Source organism: Sturnira hondurensis, unplaced genomic scaffold (genome assembly GCF_014824575.4).
Source record: "Sturnira hondurensis isolate 20B ecotype Veracruz unplaced genomic scaffold, ASM1482457v3 Scaffold0004136, whole genome shotgun sequence".
Taxonomy (NCBI): Eukaryota; Metazoa; Chordata; class Mammalia; order Chiroptera; family Phyllostomidae; genus Sturnira; species Sturnira hondurensis.
The window spans coordinates 46,226,831-46,237,581 of record NW_028076767.1 but is presented as its reverse complement, the minus strand read 5'-3'; the positions used below and the strand labels follow the sequence as shown (position 1 = coordinate 46,237,581).

The 10,751-nt window shown below is 41.8% G+C and overlaps 1 pseudogene; it reads right to left on the bottom strand.

Annotated features, from left to right (window-relative positions):
- Positions 1 to 8,585: 8,585 nt before the first annotated feature.
- Positions 8,586 to 9,763, bottom strand: LOC118985746 (glyceraldehyde-3-phosphate dehydrogenase-like; annotated as a pseudogene).
- Between the last annotated feature and the right edge of the window lie 988 nt (positions 9,764 to 10,751).

Below are 10,751 nucleotides of genomic sequence, written 5' to 3'. Positions count from 1 at the left end.
TATCAGGGTACAGAACATCTCAGAGACTCACGCAGAGTGGAACTACCAGGTCTCGGGAAGGGCAGGAATTGCAGGGGCTGTGGGAGTCTGAGCAGAAGACACAGGGACTTTCTTAATGGTGATGCCCACTGATACCTAGCACTCACCCTGCGTGTCTGCTCAGGTATCCAATTCCAGGGAAGGAAACTCAAAGTGGCCCAGACTGGCTTCTACGTATATCCTCCCTAAGTGTGACCACGAGGAGACTTTTGGTCAGGGATGCTAGGCAGAAAACAAAATAGAACTCAACTCACTTGTGCAGTAACAGGTGGCTACCAGATTTATTGTGCTGATCACATCATCAGGTGTATAAATGTTGAATCGCTATGTTATATACCTGAAACTAATATAATATTTTATATCAACTATCCTATAATAAAAAATTCCAGATGTCCAACACATTGTTGGTTTGGGGAAAGCAGTTTCATCAGATGCCATACAGGTCAGGGAGGGAATGGGAAGTGAGGAAGTACAGACAACAGAGAAAGTCTTACCCTCTCACCAAATCTGTGCAAAGGGAACAAGAAGTAAGCCAACAGTGTATGGGATGTGGGAGAAAAGACCTTCTGTGTGTTTGTTTGTCTTTATGATGTGGTGCCCTTGAGCATGTTCGTGGGCTGAGACACATGGGAAACAAAAATAGAGTTAATTTGTTGAGCAAGTCACAGCAGAATGTAGGTAGGACTGGTGTTGGAGGAAAGCTTGGCTGTAGAAGCAGGAAGCATACGTCTCTCTATAAAGGAAGGTTTTCAGGCTCTGAAAAAAGGAACGATTTCCAGCCCAGTGGACACTCTTTATTTCTCAGTGAAATATAAGACAAAGTGGTTTGCAGACTGTAGGGTCCAGGGAGTGAGGACGTGAGGTGGGTGGTGGATGTGATACCTGTCACACACTGCAGGTCACCATGGACAGCAGAGCAGGGCCACATTTAGTCAACTTGGCGTCACAGATTGCTTATTTTTCCATTTTCCTCCTACTGCCTGAATATTCTTATTTTTTAATGAAATCTTAATGCTCATTGTTCTCTCTCTCCCAAAGAGTGAACAAAGAAAGAAAGTAGAAATGGGAGACAGAATATTGCAGGTCACACCATAAAATTCCTGCTCAGTCTTTGCTGGGGCTGGAGGATCAGATGGGGACAAAAGTAGTTGTTGGATTTTCATTGTATTTCCATCACTCATGCTTCTTCATCATAAGCCATGGATGTGGGTTTGTTAAAGCCCCTTGTTCAGAGGCTTAGACAAGAGCATGGTACCTGCCCTCAGGTGTAACTTAATCTATCACACAAGGGGCACCGAGCTGGCCATTGGACAAATTATTTTTTCTCTCAGATCCTATTTCTTCATAAATAAAAGGGAAGTTTGAAGATTAAACTCAGTATGTGGGTGAAGGCATTAAATAGTAAGCTTGGTACATGTTAGGTGTGCACAAGGGTTGGAAAATGGATTATGATACCTAGTTTGATTAAAAGCTGAAGATGGGTTCACTGTTAGAATTATCTAAAAGGCACCTGTGAAATTATTCTGTGGTTACCGTGCAATATGAATTCAAAGTTTAAAGGCATTAGCTTCTTCATTAGAAAAGAAAATAGCAGCAAGAACAAAAATAACAATCAACAAATAAATTGAGAATTGGAGTGAAGAAATAAAATGGAGTCACTGTAGCCAAGCTGCTAAATTACTGAAATCAAGTAGGTCGAGACACAGAGGGGATGATACTATCCTTGTTTTAACTAGCCTTAAAACGAGAATACAGAGAACATAAACCTTTGAACTCTCCAGTCCTGTATCAATGCTTGGATATATATGAATTAGTTTTGCTTCAATACCAGGACATATGTCAGACCTTCCGGTAACCTTCTGAATTCCTCCTAAAGGACTCATATATCCAAACCAACTGACATCTACCTAATGCCCATTATCCACATGAGTGTGACAGTATAAAGTGTAGTACAGAAAGATACTTAAATAGGAAATAGCTGCAAATGGAACTATCCCAGTCTCCTGGTGCTCATTCATCCTCCAGATCACTTGGCATCCGCCACTCTGGCCTCCTGGCATCTGACTGATAACTGTCCTGGATCCATCCTACAGCTGAGAATGCAGAAGATTATTCTCAAGGATGTGACTTTGACTACAAGAACTCTTAACTTTTCTTTCTTCTTTGTAACATTTATGAGGGTTTGCTTGGCTGTGTTCCCACTTCACAAACTCTTAGAACCCTTGAAAATAATCTTTGTCATTTATTTCTAGCAAAACCTCCAAACTCTTTGAGTTTGTTCAATGAAACAAAAAACCTACAGGCTCCTAGCAATTCATAAAAACAGGTCTAAAGGCAAAGGATGAGATCAAGTTGACAAGGACAATTTTGGGTAAAGCAATGAGAGTAAATATAAAAAAAATATGCAAATGCCCCCATCAAACACCGCTTTGATTACATAAGCCACCGTTAACAAATCCTCATAATTCCTCAATGACATTCCTGTCCTTTCTCCTAATGATTCCCATGAAATTCACCCCCAGTGAACTTGGCTTCTTTTCCTGCCTGCATTTGTTTTCCCGGTTCTATGTTACTACTTATGTCATTCCACCTCTCTATAATTATTTCATCTGTCCCTACGCACAACCTTACCAATTTTCTCATCCAAGACTTGCTCAGACCTCCCCTCCTGTCTTAAGCCTCCCTTGCCCATGCCTCCTCAGAGTGATCACTCTTTGCTCCCAATCCCATTGTACTTGTCTTCTGTAAAATTAATTTGGCTACTAGAGTGGGCATTTGGCAGTTCAGCTTTTGAATTCTTTCCCTATGCTTGGAGGAAACCTAGCCTGCCACCCACTATAGAGGCTGATGTTGCTCATACTCTTTCCAAACCTCCCTTTAAGACAAGGACACATGACAGAGGCTGAGCCAATCAGACACACTCAGTGCACTTTGAAGTAGAAGTCAGTGGTGTGAAGAAGCAGTTACCATGCAGTCCTCAAGCAATGGGGGGCAATGCCTGTGGAGCCAACTGCGTTCCATTCCCAGGTCAGTGATGTCAGCAATTTCAACAGTGGTGGCAGCTGCATGCACTGATTTGTCTGTGCCCTGCAGTGGCAGTGGTAGAGGCTTCATCAGACTGGCACCATGGCATGTTTGGGGGCCTCATTCATGGCTAATCATCTCCAAGACTGACCTTCCAGCTTCCCTGGACTTGGGCCTAAGACTAGGAGATTTCAGCCCAGTATAAAACAGGAAACAGCTAACAATGGAATGAAAGGCTTCTCGTAGAATTGCTCACTGCTTGTCTTTTTTTCTTGGAAATCTTTTCACCAGCCATGTCCACAGGCCTTCGTTCTCCTTAGTTCTCTGCCCACAGAGGGACTTGTGGACACATTTTTGGATATTGCAATGTCGGGGGTAGGGTTATTCTGACATTTGGGAGAGGCAGAGATACAAAAATAGTCCCATCCAGTGAAGAATTGTCTGACATCTGACACAGCTTTCTAAAGTCTCCCGACATGCATTAAAAATACATCCTGTTTATAATTAACCTGAACATAAAATCTGACTCATTTTATACCAAAACATAATATTTGGGGCTTTTTGAGGGAAGGTTGCATTAGGTTTGGCACTTTCCCAAGAGTCGTTCACTACGTAGGGATGTCCGTCAGGGGTGACAAAGGTGCTCAATGCAACAGGCAAAGGTTCAGAGTACAGCTGTCACTGCGGCACTTGCTGGGTCCCGGGATTGGCGCGAGCATCTGGCTCCCTCAGTACAGACTCCAGTGTCCTCACGGCGAGCATCTGCATGTGAAATACATGTTTTTGTGTATTTCATAAATTACTTCCTTATTATTTCTCCTTTATCCTACAGTTAGGGAAGCATACTAAATTTTTATGAAAGAGAATTTGTATTTCATTTCAGGATAGTCAAGGCAGCAGTCTAAATTAGTTACTATTAAAATGAGGTGTTTGATGTAATCGAGTTGCAAACCAGGATCCTAAAGCTTTCTCTTATTATCCCACAATCTCTAGCCTACCCATTCATTGGTATAGAATTTAGAATACGGTTCAATTTTTTAAAAGAAATATAGTGTTCTTCCTGTTATATTTTCAATCACCTTTAAAAAATGGCTCTATTCTTGCTAAGCAACATCTTGGGTTGGAACTGACTGAAGACCCAATGGTTCATTTCAAAAGCTGATATGAGGGGGTGGGATGGGCTAGACACCAAGAAGGTTCCCGGGAGCTCAGTTTGGTGGAAACTTTACTGGGTGTAAAGGACACACAGAGACCCAACCCACACTCCACTCTTAATGACCACATGAGGGAACAAACCTTCGCTTCAGTCCTGGAAACTTAAAAGAATTTGAATATAAATTAGCATGGGATTTGAACAAGAGGAACGCCCTCACATTATCTCTTACTTTTCTGTCACCAACCACCAAGTGCCCCTGGTGGCTGTCTGACCGGAATGAGCCACTTGGCAGGCTCCTCATAGCAAAGCCACAGAGAGGCTCCTCCGAACGAGGTGTCTTCAGCCAAATTTCAAAGGCAGCCCTGCTCCAGCCAACAGGGCCCAGAGGCCCCTCACCTGTTTCCGGCCTCCTCTTGAATGACACTCTGAGGATGCTATTCCAGGGAAGATGTTTCCTAACATCAGCTAAAAAAGTTTTTTGAGTCTCATCCTGTTTTATGAGGGGCCTCTCCACTGGTGATGATCTTAGACCTACGTGCTTTTGCTGGGAATCAAAGGCACCAGTAAAATGCCTTCTCAAAGCCCCATCATCTCCACATACAGAGGTGGCATCGGGGAACTTTCTGCCTTGAATCAACCTGTATGTATGGCTATACCTGTGGATGCTTAAAAGGGGAGCTATGATTTTAAAGAAGACTGAACTTCAGTCACTTGGAAACTGTAAAATTAACATCATGTCCAAAAGCAACAGCCAGGGACTCTGACTTTCTCACTCAAGAAGTCCTTGAGACAAGGGCCATGGGAGTGACACAAAATGTACTGGGCATTTTTAGTCAAGAGGAGATAGCATGTTTGAAAGTGAACTGCAGAATCCTGCAAAAATGAAAAGTATTTTAAGACATGTTACTAATTGCCACTACCACGTTGGGAATAGAAAATAATTTAATGCAAATCCATAAACAATATAATAAATACACTGTGAAGTTATATTCTCACACTGTAACAGCTATTCATTGGAAAAAAGGAAAAACTGAAAAAACTGGGACCTTTCTTAGGACAGTAATTAATAACTGATTTAAAAAAAAATTTTTAAGATTTTATTTATTTATCTTTAGAGGGGAAGGGAAGGAGAGAAATATCAATGTATGGTTGCCTCTCATGTGTCCCTCGCTGGAAACTGGCCTGTAACCCAGGCATGTGCCCTGACTGGGAATCGAACTGCGATCCTTTGTTTCACAGGCCCGCGCTCAATCCACTGAGCTACACCAGCCAGGGCAATAACTGATTTTTAAAATCAGTTATTTTACTTGCTTCATTTTGAGTCAATCAGATATAACTTGGATGGTCTGAAAAAATCGGACTTATTTCTCTTCAAACATGCCACCATTATATGCAGAAACGTGTCTCCAGTGCACAAACCACACTGAAGAAGTTAAAGCAGCAGCCCCCAACCTTTCTGCACCGATACCGGTTTCCCAGAAGACAACTTTCCCACAGATTGGGGTTGGGGGCCTGGTTTCAGGATGACTCAAGCATGCCTCCTGCTGTGTGCCCCTAACAGGCCCGGACTTCACTTTTACACTCAAGTGTCAGTTGTTGCTCTTTTATTTTCAGGTGGTTGAGTCATTGCATCTCATTTTCATTTTTTCAGATGCTAACCAGAAAGTGGCATGTCTCTGTCTTCCTGCTTTCGTGGCCCCATAGCACTTCCCTTTCTTTTTCTTCCCTGTCAGTTTCATGACTTTGACCGCAGGGCTGTTTCTCAGCAACCTGAGCAACGGGCAGTTCCTAAGACTCAGCTGGGTGAACGCGACTTTCTCTTCGTGAGCACTAGGATGCTTTGATGTGGTACAGATACCTCTCTTGTAGGAATACAGTAAGGCGCGATGACTTGTTTTCTGGACTCACATGCACACTGACACACATTTATTATGCATGATATCCTGGGGATGTTGGGTAGTACACAGATTACATAGTTGAGGTTCCCCTCATTTTTTGACCTCAAGAAACTTGCATGACACAAAATAAAATGGAAACAACATGTGCTAAATGCTACAGAACTGCACAACCCAATAAAATAGCCACTGATCATTGAGCATCTGAACTGTGGCTGTTTTGAACTGAGATATGTTGGTAAGTATAAATGGGATTTAGAAGGTTTTGTACAAAAAATACAATACAAAGTATCTCATTAATATTTTGTATATTGATTACATGCAGATGTGATGATTTTAGGTATAATAAGTTAAATAAAGTCTATGGTTCATTTCACCTGTTTCTTTATACTTCTTTATATGGCTACCACAAAATTTAACATTACACATGTGGTTCACATCAATTCTATTGGACAGTATCACTGAAGAAATTGAGAGAGGAGTGGGAGAGTGGGTCCTGTGTATCAGGGAATAACAGAGAGAAAAGGAGGAGGCGAGTAGAAAACTGAGGAGGAGACACTTGGGCTGAGTCTGAAGTAGCCTGTGCACGTGCAGAGTGGAGAGGGACCTCAGCCAACAGCAGAGGCGATGCTGAGCAATGGGCGAGGCACAGCCCCTGGATCACATCTTCATGCCTCTTCTCTGGAGCTGTTTGACTCTCCACTTCCATGAAAAAATCTGAGGCTAGTGTCTAATAAGATTTTATCTTGTCTAATAAGATTTTATCATAATGAGGTAATGCACACAAAGAGATTAGTATAGTGGTTAAAAAAAGAACAAGCACTCAATAAATGGTGTTACATTTACTAGTATGTGGACAGTCAGCAGGCTTAAAGGGTGATTGAAAGGATGTCGAAATGAAATTTCACCTAAAAGCCATCTCTCTGCTACTAATCCCTGGATACCACCATTCGGGTCTTGCCACCCTTTCCAAAACATTGTTTATAAAATAATTGTTTATGATCTGAGTGAATCCCAAATTCTACACAACACGTATTTAGGAACAGCGAAAAAAACCTTTCCGGTTAATTTCCACTGTCCTTATTCCATTAGTGACGTTAAAAATACTTTATGACCTTTTTTTGGGCGGGGTAGGGAGTTTAGGAGTTTAAATGGCCCAGTATCTTTTCTTTTCCATTGATATTGTTGGTCCCTGGAAGCCCCAACAAAATATTCAATGGCCCGCATCTATCTTCATCAAAATTATAGATAGAAACTAGAGCAAATTCTGAGGTTGATGGAGTTGCGATTACCTTAGCAATGCAGGAGAAACTTGGCACGCGCCCCAGTTTCCATTAAAGCAGTCCTTACAGAAGAGCCTCGGGACAGTCTGATACCTTACTTAAACATTCCGGGAAACTAATGTTAGATCACCACATGACAGGTTGCTCTGAGGGGGATTAACTGGAGAGGTCACTGTAATTCTGTACAGAAGCCAGCTTTCCCTTATGGTGAGTCCACTATTGTGAGGGCCCCAGATATGATAGGGGCTTTGACAAATATACTCTCTCTCCCACCCTGAGGTCTGGTTCTAGGGATTTCAAGAGGAGTAAAAATAAAGTCTGCACATGACTTGGTTCAAGTCAAACCCTACAGACTTCTTGTTTCTGAATTTGGGTCCTCCGCACATTTCAACTTATTTTTCCCCTGGATATCTGTTAAGAGAGCCAGAGAGGGGTGTCTACTGAGAGCTCTCATTCACCTCAAAGTTTTGTTTAGTAATTGCCTTTTTTGTTACATAATAGTATCTGACATTACTGAGCCCTCACTGATGTACTATTTCTTTTAGCTCTTATAACATCACCATGAATTACATTCCATTACTCCTTATTTTAGATATCTACTATTGGACAACATATTACCAGAAAATTTAGGGGCTTGCAACAACAATAATCATGTATTATCTCTTATGATTTGTGTGGGAGAGAGAGAGAAAGCACCAGCACCTGCCAGAAGCCTAGTGCCCATTGTGACTTGGCTGGAAGTCACGTGGCTTCTGCCACAGATTTTTGGTTGAGGAAGTTTCAAAATTCAGGACCAAGGGAAGAGAATACAGATCCTAGCTCTCTCTCTCTCTTTCACTTTTTCTTTAACCAGAAAAGTAATCTTTATTTAGACATTTGGTAGTAATATTTACATTCTGTTCTGTAACATCAATAAAATCATCTGAGGGGTATCTAAACATTGATCATAAGTGTTGAAAGACCAAAAGCAGTATTTACATTATTATGACTATGTGAATATTGTTTAATGCAGAGTCAAGTAGAGATCCATAATATGGGGTCCATGTTCTAACCCCCTTGCTACTCAAACTAAATATTAAATGGAATCTCCTTCATTAAACTTCATCAATTGCTTAATATGATGTCATGCTTACATTTGCTTTATATTGAGACAATTATTTGCTTGTACACTTTGTTTAATTTTTTTTGGCTGGTTACGGTGAACTTTATTGATGGTACACAAAAAGGTAGGGCTCCTTAGGACCCTCCCATTCTTCATGGGGTCTGGGATGGAAACTGTGGAGGTCTAGAGATTCTTAGTGTGTTGGGGGATTGATTTGGAGTAAGGACTCCTCATCAGCTGAGTGTCTCTCTTCCCCTTGCTGGGCTGGTGGTCCAGGGGGCGCTTACTCTTGGGAGGCCATGTGGCCCATAAGGTCCACTACCCTGTTGCTGTAGCCAAATTCATTGTCATACCAGGAAATGAGCTTGACAAAGTGGTCATTGAGGGCAATGCCAGGCCCAGCATCAAAGGTGGAGGAGTGGGTATCTCTGATAAAGCCTCAGGAGACAACCTGGTCCTCAGTGTGCCCTTGGTGCCCTTAATAAGGCCTTTTGTTGCCTGCTTCACTACCTTCTTGATGTCACTGTATTTGGCAGCTTTCTCCAGGCAGCAGGTCAGATCTACAACTGACACATTGCAGGTGGGGACACAGAAGACCCTGCCAATAAGCTTCCCATTCAGCTCTGGACAGTACCAGTAGAAGTGATGATGATGTTCTGGGCAGTCTCTTGCACATCATGCCACAGCTTCCCGGAGATGCCATCCATGGTCTTCTGGGTGGCAGTGATGGCATCAGCTGTGGTCATGGGTCCCTCCATGATGCCAAAGTTGTCATGGATGCCTTTGGCCAGGGGAGCTAAGCAGTTGGTGGTACAGGAAGCATTGCTGACAATTTTGAGGGAGTTGCCATACTTGTCATGGTTCACACCAATCACAAACATGCGGACATCCACGGAAGGGACAGAGATGATGACTTGCTAGGCTCCATCCTTCAAGTGAGCTCCATCCTTCTCCCTGGTAGTAAAGACACCAGTGGACCTCACAACATATGCAGCACAAGCATCACTTCATTCATTGTTGGTGGGAGCTCACTCCTGAAAGATGGAGTTAGACTTTCCATTGAGGACAAGCTTCCCGTTCTCAGCCTTGATTGTACCTTTGAACTTGCCATAAGTGGAATCATATGGGAACATGCAGACCCTGTAGCTGAGGTCAATGAAGGGGTCATTCATGGTGACAGTATCTACTTTGCCAGAGTTAAAAGCAGCCCTGGTGACCAGGTGGCCAATACGGCCATGTCCATTCACTCCGATCTTCACCATTGTGTCTCGGTTGCAGCTGGCACTATGCAGGAAGAAGCGGCTGTCTGTCAAACAGGAGGAGCAGAGAGCCTGTTTTGCATTTCTTGAAATAACTCACAGCCTTTCCCTGTTTGGGTGAGAAAACATATGCAACGCATTGATAATATCTTTTAGCCTATTGTCTGGTCTTCTTTTTGAAGGTGTACTTCTTAACAACAACTGACTTACTTTTCTGTGGTGTATTGTTGATACTTCCTGGTATTTGAACCTTGAATTGTTGTTATCATTTCTTATATCCCATGCCTTTCTATTTTTTCATTTTTCATCCTTGTTTTACTGGAGTTTATCCTCAAGAAATGGCCTCAGAAAATGTTCATTGGAAGTTAAAAATAAAAAGTACTTATACAAGTAAAAATTATTTCATTTTCTCTCCAAATCACACTAATGAGATGACTGACTAAACAGAATTTTGGATCAAAATTAAATTTCCCTCGGAACTTTTAAAGGCTGTGCTTTGTCCACACTCTAGCATTTATTTCAGTGATGTGAAGTCGGGTGCCAGGACCGACTTCTTTTCCCTTCGGTTGGGAATCTAGAATTCTCTTTGTTCATCTGCCCTTTTTCCTCTTTGGGAGGTTTTAGGATCATTTCTTTCCTCAGGTATTTACACAATGTCCTCATTTTTCTTAGATTTTGGCCTTTTTGATTTCAACCTTCTTCATATTTAATGAGTCCTTTCACTTAACTACATCTCTCTTTATTCTGGGAGATGTTCTTGTTTCTGTTTCTATGATTTCTCTTTGTGGAACTCTGATTTGAAAGATGTTTAATGTCCTGAATTGATTCTCTATGTACCTTACCTTTATTTTATTTTTTATAACTTTTAAAAATTGAGATATATCTTTAATTATATATTTCTCCTCTGTATGCTCTTTGAGAACATTTGTTTGATACAATTTTCCAAAATGTAAACATTTGTGTCATTATCTTGAAATCCAGCAATCATAATAT